The 14,066-nt window shown below is 40.6% G+C and overlaps 1 protein-coding gene across 12 annotated transcripts in view; it reads right to left on the bottom strand.

The window, feature by feature from the left end:
- ACBD6 (acyl-CoA binding domain containing 6) overlaps positions 1-14,066 on the bottom strand; it is a 224,571-nt gene that overhangs the window by 569 nt on the left and 209,936 nt on the right. The window lies entirely within an intron of this gene.

Genomic DNA, 14,066 nt, shown 5'->3' with positions numbered 1-14,066 from the left:
AAGGAACAAAAGTAGTTTAAGTATTTCATTTACTTTGATCAAAATGATAAGTTTGCAGGCTAAGTCAAAAGGCTCAAAATATTGTAAATGTCAAAGAAAAGATTTTGTTTTGTCTTTGAAGAGGGAATAAGTGGGTAACTAACTGAACTTTAAAATTCGTAAATGAAGAAAGAAAAAAAGGTGGCCTAGTAATCAGACCATCCCTCTAAAGCAGCCTTAAAAAAAATGGCACCAATCACACAAGACACAGGAGGAGGAAAGGGACCTACAGATATCAAGACTTATTATGAAGATGGTATGGTCCTGCCCCCAGGATGGACAAACAGACCAAAGGGCTAGAAGAGAGAGCCATCCATTCTTTTGCACATGTACAGAAACTTGACTGTGACAATGCTGGCATTGAAGGTCAGCAAGGAAACAAAGCTCCATTAATTAGATGGCACTGAGACAACTGGGCTGAAGTCAAAAATAGGCATTTCACACAAGATAAAACATAAATAGCAACAAACATATGAAAAGATGAGCAACCACATTAGTAATCACGGAAGTAAAAATTAAAACCAGGAGATAACATTTCACACCCACTAGACAATTGAAAACTAAAAACTGAGACAATACCAAGCATGGAGGAGGCCTGGAGCAAGGGAAACTCCCCTCTGCACTGTGGAGAGTGTACACTGTGCATCACTTTGGACAACAAGGTGGCATTACACGTTAAACCTAAACAAATGCCTACCCTTGGACCCAGCAATTCTACTCCTAGTTATACTCTCTAGAAACCTTTGCATGTGTTCTCCAAGAGATATCTGCAAGAATGTACGTATAGTAGCCCTGTTTGTGATAGACCCCAAATGTAGACAACTCAAATGCCCATTAAGAATAACATGTAAAAATAAAATATTGTTTACATATACAATGAAATCCCTTACCAAAATGAAAACTAATGACCTATAGCGTCATATAACAAGTTTATCTCTAGAACATAATGTTGAAGGGAAAAAGCAAATTAGTAGAATACATACAGTATGTTTCCATTTAAACACAATTTTAAAAACAGGCAAGACTAAACACCATTGTTCAGAGACACAAATACGAAGTGAAACTCTAAGGGAAAATAGTGGTATGAAATTTGGGATAGTGCTAATCTGGGGTGGGGGGCGGTATAGGGAAGGCCGTATAATTGGATAGGCACACACACAGGGGGTTTCAAAGATACTGGCAATGTTCTCTTCCTTAAACTACGTGGTAGGTATACAATTTTTTAAAGGTACATTTTAAATTCTTCATATACATTTTATATACAATTTTGTAGTGTGATATATTACACAACAGCAACAACAAAAGGTTTTTAACAGGGAGAGCAAGAAGGGTAAGTAGTTTGATTCAATGGGTATTTTACTGAATACATACCATATGAGTCCTATCAAGGATACAGGTAAGATTCCTGCTCTGAGGAACTGAGAAGGATGAATAAACACTGTGGCAGGCGGGGACACACACACACACACACACACACACACACACCTGCAAAGGTGAGGGGGATGTGGGAGAGGAGGAGGAAGCTAAGGAATCAGGAAAAATACTACAAGTAGGTGGTATGTAAGCTGAGCTTTGAGGACAGAGTAAAATTCCAGGTAAACTTAGAAGAAAAGGCATTGCAGAGTGACAAAACAACATTAAGAGAAGCAGGAGAGCACAGGGAATGCTGAGAGAACTGTCTGCTGGCTCAGAGAAGCAATATAGAGGGTCAAAAGCAGAGGCTGGATTTAAGTTAAACTATACAAAGTCTTGAAAGCCATACTAAGAAGTCTGGCATTTATGAGGAGGGGAGTAGCATAATTTGACCTCTGTGTTAGGATGATAATTCTAGAGTGACTTGGAGAACCTAGGCATTTGTGGCAGGTAGACCAGTTAAGGGACTGTGGTAGTCCTTTTAGGGGGCTTGAAATTAGCTAGTGTTGGCAGGAGTATAAAGAAGGGACTGATAAATAAATGCTGGAGAGGGTGTGGAGAGAAGGGAACCCTCTTGCAGTGTTGGTGGGAATGTAAATTGATACAGCCACTATGGAAAACAGTATGGAGGTTCCTTAAAAAACTAAAAATAGAACTACCATACAACCCAGCAATCCCACTGCTGGGCATATACCCTGAGAAAACCATAATTCAAAAAGAGTCACGTACCACAATGTTCATTGCAGCTCTATTTACAATAGCCAGGACATGGAAGCAACCTATAAAGATGTGGCACGTATATAAAATGGAATATTACTCAGCCATAAAAAGAAACGAAATTGAGTTCTTTGTAGTGAGGTGGATGGATGTAGAGACTGTCACAGAGAGTGAAGTAAGTCAGAAAGAGAAAAACAAATACCGTATGCTAACACATATATATGGAATCTAAAAAAAAAAAATGGTTCTGAAGAACCTAGGGGCAGGACAGGAATAAAGACGCAGACACAGAGAATGGACTTGAGGACACGGGGAGGGGGAAGGGTAAGCTGGGACAAAGTGAGAGGGTGGCAAGGACATATATACACTACCAAATGTAAAATAGATAGCTAGTGGGAAGCAGCTGCATAGCTCAGGGAGATCAGCTCAGTGCTTTGTGACCATCTAGAGGGGTGGGATAAGGAGGGTGGGAGGGAGATGCAAGAGGGAGGAGATTTGGGGATATATGTGTATGTATGGCTGATTCACTTTGTTATACCGCAGAAACTAACACACCATTGTAAAGCAATTATACTCCAATAAAGATGTTAAAAAAAAAAAAAAAAAAGACAATCCTGAAGGGAAAAAAAAAGAAAAAAGAAGGGACTGCATAAGAGAGCCACTGAAATTCAGGTAGGACATAGCAAAGTACGGATGTACCTTTTTTTAAAAAAATGTTTGTGAATACTAAATTTAATAATTAACGAAACTGATATAATGTCATATTTGTAGACACCTAGCTAAACATTTAATTATTTATATTTTGCAATTTTCTTTTTGTTTTCTGTAGCAAAGATATTTTGTTTCAGATTTCAAGTACTTTTATAGGTTTTTGAAAAGCTCTTAGGCCCAAGGCCTGTGATCGTAATGTTTACTGAATAAAACAGCCTGAGTATTTCTACACTTGATAAAATTACTGATAAATCTGATTATATAGAAACCTTAAACTGATAAATTTGAACAGAAATTTAAAATAGCTATACCACACACACAAAAATACTATATAAAAAAGTAAACCATAAACTGGGAAACATATTCACCTACATAACACAGATAAGAGCTAATATCCTTAATACTAAAACAAAAAAAAAAACTTTAACAAATCAATCCAAAAGAACAATGGGCAAAAGAATTAGAAGAAGCAAAGATGACCTATGTTTCTAGTCTTGGAGAACACATAGATGCTGGTGACATCTCTAAAATAAAGAACCAGAAGAAGGAAGAGCGAAAGTTTTTGGAGGGGAACAGAAGCAGAAAATTATGGAGGGGTAGAAATAATACTGTTTGGGACATGATAAATATGTGGTACTAGGGGATATCTATATTGATAAGCTCAGCAGGGAGGTAAAATTTGAATCTGAAAAAAAAAAAAACAACCCACTCACCCCATACACACTACTATCTCCATTTTTACTGTACTGTGTGACTTTCTGAAGACATATGTTTTGGGCTCAGGATTTTTAGCAATTTTTCTGGATACTCTTATTAAATATATTTATATTACAGGATCACTCTGGCCAAAGAGCTACCTACCTAAGGTGGTTTCTCTAACCATGCTGGAGAAATACATTTGAAGGAGACATACAGATTATTGAAAATTCCTAATGGTGTCCTTACCAGTAGACACATTTATGTGGTTGGGAAATAAAAAGCTTAAGAAGCAAAGACTGATAATGCCTGTTATTAAATTTTCACTTGCAATTTTTACTACAATTTACATTCATCCACTTTGGTTTTCATTGTTGATCACTGAGCATGTTTTATTAATTATTATTTTACATTATCTCTACTGGGTTTTCTTCTCTCTATAAACAGGCTTTAAGACTTCACTAGCTCTTTTCTTTATTTTAATTAATTTATTTATTCTTGGCTGTGTTGGGTCTTCGTTGCTGCACGTGGGCTTTCTCTAGTTGTGGCGAGCAGGGGCTACTCTTCGTTGTGGTGTGTGGGCTTCTCACTGCAGTGGCTTCTCTTGTTGCACAGCGTGGGCTCCAGGCGTGCAGGCTTCGGTAGTTGTGGTGTGTGGGCTCAGTAGTGTGGCTCGTGGGCTCTCGAGTGCAGGCTTGGTGGTAGTTGTGGCTCACGGGCTTAGTTGCTCTGCGGCATGTGGGATCTTCCCGGACCAGGGCTCAAACCCATATCCCCTGCAGTGGCAGGTGGATTCTTAACCACTGCGCCACCAGGGAAGCCCCACCAGCTCTTTAAAAGCGCCATTATCAAGCCTGCTCATAATGACTGTCCTTTGCCACACCTGGCCTTCTCTCTCCACCAGGCTTTCACTAGACTCTACTGCAGTGAGCCTGCATCAGAATCACCTGGAGGGCTTGTTGGACCACAGACTGCAGGGTGCCACCCCCGCAGTTTCTGTTTGGTAGGTTTGGAGCAGGACTGAGACTTTACATTTCCTAACAGGTTCCCAGGTGATGCTGATACTGATGATCTGGGACCTCACTTTGAGACTCAGGGCTCTACCAGCGTGCTTCCTGCCTCATACTATTTGTCAATTTTCACAGCTAGAGCCACTTAACTCACACGTATTGATAATGCCCCACACAGGTAAGAAGGAACACAGGCCTCTCATTGGTTCAGTATGACGTAACTTTACGTCGGATGTGACGTGGGTAGCAGAGCTGAGCTTTTGCTGAGTTTTCCAGCTCCCGTACTTCATTGTCTCCTGGATTCCTTGCTGAACACGCTATTTCCTCTGGCACTAGGACGCTTTGATTTCCCTTGCTCCGTTCCTTCTGGAAGCTGAAGATGAGCAGGTAAGTTCACTTCCCACATCTGGGAATCTACCTGATTGCCTTCTGGACATTTGTGACGGTGTTGGTTTGCCTGCGCTGATTTCTTTCCATTGCTTGTTGTTCAGACTTTGAAGTTGGCCTTTTCTGTGCCAGTGAGTCTAGTGTCCTGGGTCTGGCGTTCCAGGCCTGACTTCAAATACCCCAGGCTACCTTCTTCTCTGCTTTTCAAACAGTTGAACAACGTTGTCGTTATTTCTATGACTGCTGCACATTCTTTCCCTATCCTGATTTCTATATGTATTTCCAGACCCCTCAATGCCGGGATCCATCTTCCTAATGCTCTTGAGACTCAGGGCTGGTTTGGTCTTTTTCCTCTACGAATGATTACTTTTGTGGTAAGATCATGAACCTTGGCTGGAAGGTTTTAATGCCACCTACATGCATGACTTAGATCCTAGTTAAGTCAACTCTATTTTTTTCCTTTTTAAAACCTGTGTCAAGGAGGTCTATGGGCTTGCCATGCAAAGTGTACTCTGAGGATCAGTGGCTTTCAGCGTATTAGGGGAGCTTGTTAGAAATGCAGAGCTTCAGGCCTCACCTCAGATGTACTGAGTCAGAATCCATGGTGTAACAAGAGCCACAGGTGACTTTCATGCACATTGTAAAGAACTGATGTGTGGTATAGTGCCTATAGGATGAACTGCTCCCACCTGAGACTAATCATTATGACTCTCAACCTTACCAATCACTACTTTTTCCAACTTCCTTATTGCTACTGATGTAATTTTACAAACCTGTGTTGGGTGAGTTCCCTGATGACAATGTGAACTAGGACCTACAACCCATGATTCTGTAGGAAACCAGAGTCTCTCTGTGTATATCTCACATTTGTTGTTTCTTAGTATATCTTTTGCACAAGGCCTTTTCAACTATGTCAACATACTAAAGGAATACTGGCTTTTTGCCATGATCTGATGTGGGCTCGGACGACAGGCAGCCTGAGGGTCCAGGGCGGATAAGTACCACTCAAGTTCAACAATAAATTTTAGGTGCTTAATGTAATGCTGGCCCACAGTAGGTGGTCATCCAAATATCTCTCATCAGTATTTACTATGGAGAAGGTGTTGAAAGTAGATCAGGCTGAGTGAACTAACCCCACCCCAAGGCTTTGGTGGTGGGTGGGGCCAGCAGTAGGTCTGGACAGTCACCACTGAATGGCCTTGTTGCCAGAAACCCATCCCTGAAGGAGCAGGGCTCCAGCCAGTGACCTAGTACACAAGTCAGGTCCAACCATTGCAGGGGGGTGGGGCTAGTAAGATATATACGGAGTGTCAGAACCTCAGTCAAGAATGCCTACATTCAGAATAGGGATACAGCTCCAAAACGAGGAAACTGCCACATTAACCTGGAGACCCAGGTGGACAGGCCCTTATTCGTAAGTAGTGCCATAGAAAGAACATGGATTCTAGAATCCATCTGGGTTTGCGTGACCTTGAGTAACTATCCTCAGATGGTCTTCCTAGGAAAATGAAAATGCATGTCCAGGGTCTAATAGAGGACTCAAATAGTAGATGCTTATTAAATGGTAGTTACTTTTATGTTTATTATAGAGGGAATCATATTCTTATGTGAGCCTATGGACCTCAAGGCTGCTCCAGGTTCTTTGAATTCTGATCTGCCTGGTTGGAGGGTTGGGTAGCTAGTATAGTACCTCGTTCAGGATTTGGGCAGAAGGAAACACACATGCTCAAAGCACAAGTGCTTAGCTAGGCATTGGAGGACTTTTTTTTCCCTTTCCTCTTCTGTTCTCTTCTCTTGTGATTTGATGACTAACTTTAGAGTTGTGTTTGGATTCTTTTTTCTTTTATTTGTGTGTATCTATGGTAGATTTTCGGTTTGCGGTTACCATGAGGTTTTGATATAGCAGTCTATATATAAGCAAGATTGTTTTAAGTTGCTGGTCTTTTAATTTCAAATGTATTTCCAATATCCTGTATTTGTACTATCCTCTTCTCACAGTTGCTGGTTTTGATATCATATTTGTGTGTGGATGATTTCCTACCTTTACAGTATGTTCGCCTTTACTGGTGAGCTTTCCCATTTGTAATTTTTTTTCTAGTTGTGACCCTTTCTTTTTCATCTAGAGAAGTTTCTTTAGCATTTGTTGCAAAGCTGGCCTGGTGGTGCTAAATTCTCTTAGCTTTTGCTAGTCTGTAAAGCTTTTGATTTCTCCATCAAATCTAAATGAGAGCCTTGCTGGGTATTCTTGGTTGTAGATTTTTCTCTTTTATCACTTTAAATATATCATGCCACTCCCTTCTGGCCTGCAGAGTTTCTGCTGAAAAATCTGCTGCTAGCCTTATGGGAGTCTCCTTGTATGTTATTTATTGCTTTTCCCTTGTTGCTCTTAATATTTTGTCTTTAATTTTTGTCAATTTGATTACTATGTGTCTTGGTGTGTTAATCCTTGGCTTAATCCTGTATGGGACTCTCTGTGCTTCCTGGACTTGGGTGACAGTTTCCTTTCCCATGTTAGGGCGGTTTTCAGCTATTACCTCTTCAAATATCTTCTCAGGCCCTTTCTCTCTTTCTCCTTCTGAGACCCCTATAATGTGACTGGTAGTGCATGTGATGTCCCAGAGGTCTCTTAAACTGTCCTCATTCCTTTTCATTTTTTCTTTATCCTGTTCCATGGCAATGATTTCCACCATTCTGTCTTCAGCTCACTGATTCGTTCTTCTGCCTCATTTATTCTGCTATTGATTCCTTCTAATGTATTTTTCATCTCATTACTGTATTCGTCAACTCTGTTTGGTTGTTCTTTATATTTTCTCTTTGCTAAGAACTTCTTGATCTATGCATCCATTCTTTTCCTGAGTTCTTGGATCATCTTTATGATCATTACTTGGAACTCTTTCTCGGGTAGATTGCCTATCTCCACTTCACTTAGTTGTCCTTCTGGGGTTTTATCTTGTTACTTCGTCTGCAGCATATTCCTTTGCTGTCTCATTTTGTTTAAATTTCTATTTGTATTTTTGTTTCTGTGGTAGGTTAGTTACATTTCTTGACCTTGGAGAAGTGGTCCTCGTCCCAGCAGTGCATTCCCCTCTCATCACTCAGGGGCAGGGACCAGCTGTTCCCAGGGTAGGTTCTGACCTGAGTTTATGGACTCAGTTCTGCAGGCTGTAGGATCATAGTTTTCCGGTGTTTGTCCCCTGGCGGGTGAGGTTGGTCTGGAGGCTTGTGCAGGCTTTCTGGCAGAAGGGACTGGTACCTGTCCACTGATGGGTGGAGCTGGGTCTTGGCCCTCTGGTGGGCAGGGCCATGTCAAGGGACCTATCTAGAGGTGGCTGTGTGCTCAGGAAGTCTTAGGCAACCTATTTGCTGATGGTTGGGGCTGTGTTCCTGCCCTGTTGTCTGGCCTGAGACGTCCCAGAACTGGGGCCTACAGGCGGTTGGGTGGGGCCAGGCCTCGGTGCTTATGACCCAGGCAAGATGTCTGCCTTCAATGAGAGTTCATGTAGATGACGCTCTCCAATATTTCTGCCACCGCCACCAGTGTCCATGTTCCCAGGGTGAGCTACAGCTGCCCCCCCCCACCCCCACCTCCCCAGGAGACCCACCAAGACCAGCAGGTAGGTCTGGCCTGGGCTCCTACAAAGTCAATGCTTTTGCCCTGGGTCCTGGTGTATGTGAGACCTTGTGTGCACCCTCCAAGAGTGGAGTCTCTGTTTCCCCCAGTCCTGTGCAGCTCTTGCAATCAAGCCCCTCTGGCCTTCAAAGACAGGTACTCTGGGGGTTCCTCCACCCGATGCCAGACCCCTAGGCTGGGAAGCCTGATGTGGGGCTCAGAACTCACTCCTGTGGGAGAACTTCTGCGATATAATTATTCTCCAGTTTGTGGGTCACCCACCTGGGTGCTTTGGGAATTGTTTATATCACGAGCTCGCCCCTCCTACTGTTTTGTTGTGGTTTTTTCTTTGTGTCTTTGGATGTAGAATATCTTTTTTGGTAGGTTCCAGTCTTTTTTATCAATGGCTGTTCAGCAGTTAGTTGTGATTTTGGTGTGCGTGTGAGAAGAGGTGAGCTCAAGATCCTTCTACTCTGCCATCTTGTCTGTCCCAGATTCTTCATCCACTTTGGATTGTGCCAGTTAACATACAGAGCAAGATTCCCTGGTTTTTCTCCCTTTTTTAAAAAATTGAAGTAATATTCATTCTTCTTAAAAATTTGAATTCTGGTAAATGTGTCTACTTGTGTAGCTACCATTACAATAGAGACATAAGACATGTCCATAACCCCCAAAAGTTCCTTCTGGCCTCTCTGCAGCCAATCCTCTTACCCCCACCCACTGCCCCTGGCAACCACTGATCTGATTTCTGTCCTTAGGTTTTGCCTTTTCCAGAAATGGAAATCATACAGCCTATAGTCTTCTGTGTCTGGCTTCTTTCATTGAGCATGATGCTTTTGAGATCCATCCATGTTGCTGCAGGTATGAGTAGTTCTTTCCCTTTTATTGCTGAGTAGTATTCCATTGTATAAAGGTATGTAGGCATCTGGCTTGTGTTCAGTTTTTGGCCATTATAAATAAGATCCTATGAACACTTGGATACATGTCTTTGTATGGCTCTTTTATGTTTTCACATCTTTTGGGTAAATATCTAGAGTGGGACTGCTGAGCCACATGGCAAGTGAATATTAAACTTGAATAAGAAACTACCAAACTTCCAAAGTTTGTATTCCCACCAGTATGTATGAATTCTAGTTGCTCTGTATCCTTGTCAGCAGTTGTTATTATCATTAAAATTCTTTTTAGCCATTCTAGTCAGGTCTCTAGTACCTATAGTATAGGTACTATATAGTATAGTCAGGTCTTCTTATTGTGGTTTATAATTTACATTTCCCTAGTGTCTAATGATGAACATCTTTTTATGTACTTATTTGCCAATCATCTACCATTGGTGAGTTATCCAAATCTTTTGTCCACTTATTAATTGGGGTGTCTTTTCAATAAAGTTAGAATTATTCTTTATATATTCTTGGATATGTTTTTTTCCAAATATGTTTTATAAATATTTTTTCCCACTCTGTGTCTTGTCTTTTATTAACAGTATCTTTTGAAGGGTAAAATTTTTAAATTTTGAATGAAGTCCAATTTATTTTTTTTCTTTTATGTTTTGTGCTTTTTGTGTCCTATATAAGAAGTCTTTGTCTATCTCAAGATCACAAAGATTTTCTTCCACATTTTGTTCTAGTTCTTTATATTTTAGCTCTTATGTATAGGTCTCTGATCCATTTCAAGGTAATTTTTGTGGAGGGTATGAGAAAAGGGTTGAGGCTTTTCTTCCCTCCAGTATGTATGTGTATATCCAACTGTTACAGCACCATTTGTTAGAGTATCCTTTCCTCCATTGACTTACCTTGGCACTTCTGTCAAAAATCAATTACCCATGTGTGGTTTGGTCTATTTCTAGGTTATTTATCTTGTTTCATTGATCTATACACCTCACCCTACACCAATATCACACTGTTTTGATTTCTGTATCTTTATAGTAAGTTTGTAGTAAGTAATAATACATTGGTCAAAAAAAAAAATCAAAGAAATTAAATTATTTTGAACTAAATGAAAATGAAAACACAACTTATCAAAATTTGTGGGATGCATCAAAAGCAGTGCTTAGAGGGAAATTTATAGCATTGAATGCATGTATTAGAAAAGAAGAAAGATATAAAATCAATAATCTAAGTTCCCACCTTAGGAAACTGGAAAAAGAAGAGCAAATTAAATCCAAAGTAAGCAGAAAAAAAAAAAAAAAAAAGGAATTACAACAGAAATCAATGAAGTTGAAAACAGGAAATCAATAGAGAAAATCAATAAAATCAAAAGGTAGTTCTTTGAAAAGATCAATAAAATCAATCAGCCTCTAGCCAAGTTAAATAAGAAAAGAGAGGACACAAATTACTAATATCAGAAATGAAAGAGGGGACATTACTACAGGTCCAATAGACATTAAAAGGATATAAAGGAATACTACAAACAATTCTATGCCTACAAATATGATAATCTACATGAGATGGACCAATTCCTTGAAAGACACAATTTGCCAAAATTCACACAAGAAAAAATATACATTCTGAATAGGCCTGTAACTAGTAAAGAAATCGAATAAATGATTAATAACCTTCCAAACTAGAAAGTACCAGGCCTATGTGGGTTCACTGGTGAATTCTACTAAACATTTAAAGAAGAAATTATACCAGATATCTACAACCTCTTTCAGAAGGCAGAAGTAGAGAGAATATTTCCTAAATCATTCTATGAGGCCATCATTACTCTAATAACAAAAACCAGGCAAAAACATTATAAGAAAGGGGAAAAAAACTACAGACTGATCTCTCTCATGGACATAAACACAAAACCCTCAACAAAATATTAGCAAATTGAACTCAACAATGAATAAAAAGAATTATACACCACAACCAAGTGGGATTTATCCCAGGTGGGCAAGGCTGGTTCAACGCTTGAAAATCAATTAATATAATCCATTGTATCAATAGGCAAAAAAATAAAATCACATGATCATATCAATAGATGTAGAAAAATAACTTGACAAAATCTAACACTCATTTGTGATTAAAAAAAAAAAACCTCTCAGTTAACTAGAAATTGAGGGGAACTTCCTCGACTTGAGAAGTTCTCAGCTATTTCTTTAAATAAACTTTCTTCTCCTTTCTCCTTCTATTGCCCTGCTGGGATACCTATTATCCTAATGGTGCCCCTCCTAAAAGAGTGAGATAGCTCTTGCAGAATTTCCTCATTTTTTAATACTATTTCTCTTCCTTCTACTTGTATAAATTTTAGATTTCTATCTTTGAGCTCTCTAATTCTCTCTTCTATGTGGTCTGCTCTGTTTCCAATGTTTTGTTTTGTTTTGTTAAACATTTATTTACTTTTGGCTGCATTGGGTCTTAGCTGCGGCACGCGGGCTCTTTGTTGCGGTTTGCAGGCTTCTCTCTAGTTGTGGCATGTGGGCTCTCTAGTTGTGGTGCAGGCTCCAGAGCATGTGGGCTCTGTAGTTGTGGTGCACAGGCTCCAGAGTGCGTGGGCTCTGTAGCTGCAGCATGCAGGCTCTTTAGTTGTGGCGTGTGGGCTTAGTTGACCCGCGGCATGTGGGATCTTAGTTCCCTGACCAGGGATTGAACCCACATCCCCTGCATTGGAAGGCGGACTCTCAACCACTGGACCACCAGGGAAGTCCCCTTTCACTGCTTTCTAATGCATTCTTTATCTCATTTATTGAGTTCTTCAGCTCCAAAACTTGTTTGGTTCTTTTTTAGAGTTTAAATCTCTTTGGCAAAGTATTACTTCTGTTCATTCATTTTATTCCTGAGCTCACTGAACTGCCTTTCTGAATTTTCTTGTTGTTTGCTGAGTTTCTTCATGTTCACTATTTTGAATTCTCTATCAGTTAGATCACAATATTCCATGACTTTAAGTTTGGTTTCTGGAGAACTGTCATTTTCTTTCTGTGGTAGTGTTACTCTAGTTCTTCATGGTGCTTGATGAGTTGTTCCTCTGCCAGCACATCTGAAGTAGCAACAGGTTAGAAATCAGAGGCTTTCTGTTTTCCAGTAGGTGGCACTATAGCATACGTTTCTGGTTTCTCTTACCTGAGCTGCCTCTTGTTACATTTGAGAGTTAGCACTTTCTACCCTGTACTGCCCATAACATGTGGCCCCCTGCCCACATTATCAGTTCTTGCATCTCTGGGGTCACTGGTGCCTTGCTTCTGCCAGTGTTGCTGGCATCACCACCTGGTGTACCAGGATGGTGGGCTCTCCCTTGTGTCTGGGATCCCCTGAGTCACAGGCTCTGCCACTGCATGGGGAGAGTAAGGGAAGGGGGGAAGCAGGAGTTGTGAGGGCACCTCTTCCATGTCTGGTATTATAAGGTTAGTGGGCTCTGCTGCTGCAGATTCAGGGGGAGGGGGCAGGTGGCTGGAGTGGTGGGCACATCAGTGGCTGGAGGGATGGGGTCCCAGGCCCCACTACTGCTGTTGCCCAGTTGCCTGTGGCCGCAGGTGTTGCTGTAGCTGGAGTCATGTGCACTGCCTCCCCGGCTGCTACTGGGTTCTCTGGGGCTGTGGGCTCAGCTGCTGTGGTGGGAAGGCCAGGACTACAGGTACCACCTCCACTGTTTCCTTGGTTCTGCCTCCTATATGTGTTCCAGTCCACTGACCTTTAGATGTACAGATGTGTGGAATTCTCTAGCATCCTGGTGTGTTGGGCAGAGGCACCTTTGAGTTATGTTGAGTTGAGTTATGAATGTTTTACTGGTTGCAGATTGAAAGGGAGAGACAAAGGTAGCTTTTCACTCCACTATGTTGCTGATGTCACTCCTTGGGAACTTCCTCAATGTGATAAAGAACATCTACAAAAAGCCTATAGCTAAAATCATACTTACTGGTGAGAAACTCAAAGCTTTCACACTAAGATCGGGTATAAGGCAAGGATATCCCTTCTCACCACTCCTTTTGAACACTGTACTGGAAGTTCTAGGTAATGCAATAAGACATGAAAAGGAAATAAAAGATATACAGATTAGGGAGGAAGAAATAAAACTGTCTTTGTTTGCAGATGACATGATAGTCCATGTGGAAAATCCAAAAGAACTGACAAAAAAACTCCTGGAACAAATAAGCAATTAGAGCAATGTCACAGAATATAATGTTAATGTACAAAAGTCAATTGCTTTCCAGCAATGGACAAGTGGAATTTGAAATTAAAAACATAATACCATTTACATTAGCACCCCCAAAATGAAATACTGAGGTATAAATCTAACATATTTACAAGATCTATATGAGAAAAACTATAAAGCTCAGAACAAAATCAACAAAGTAAATAAATGGAGAGATATTCCACATTCATGGATAGGAAGATTCAGTACTGTCAAGATGATGTCAGTTCTTCCCAACCAAAATCCCAGCAAGTCAGGCTGTGGATATCAACAAACTGTACAGTTTATATGGAGAGGCAAAAGATCCAGAAGAGCCAACACAATATTGAAGGAGAAGAACAAAGCTGGAAGACAGACACTGTCTGACTTCAAGA

This window comes from Balaenoptera borealis, assembly GCF_965194805.1.
Source record: "Balaenoptera borealis genome assembly, chromosome: 1".
NCBI classification, from domain to species: domain Eukaryota; kingdom Metazoa; phylum Chordata; class Mammalia; order Artiodactyla; family Balaenopteridae; genus Balaenoptera; species Balaenoptera borealis.
The sequence above is the reverse complement of the archived record's forward strand: the minus strand, read 5'-3'. Positions and strand labels throughout refer to the sequence as shown.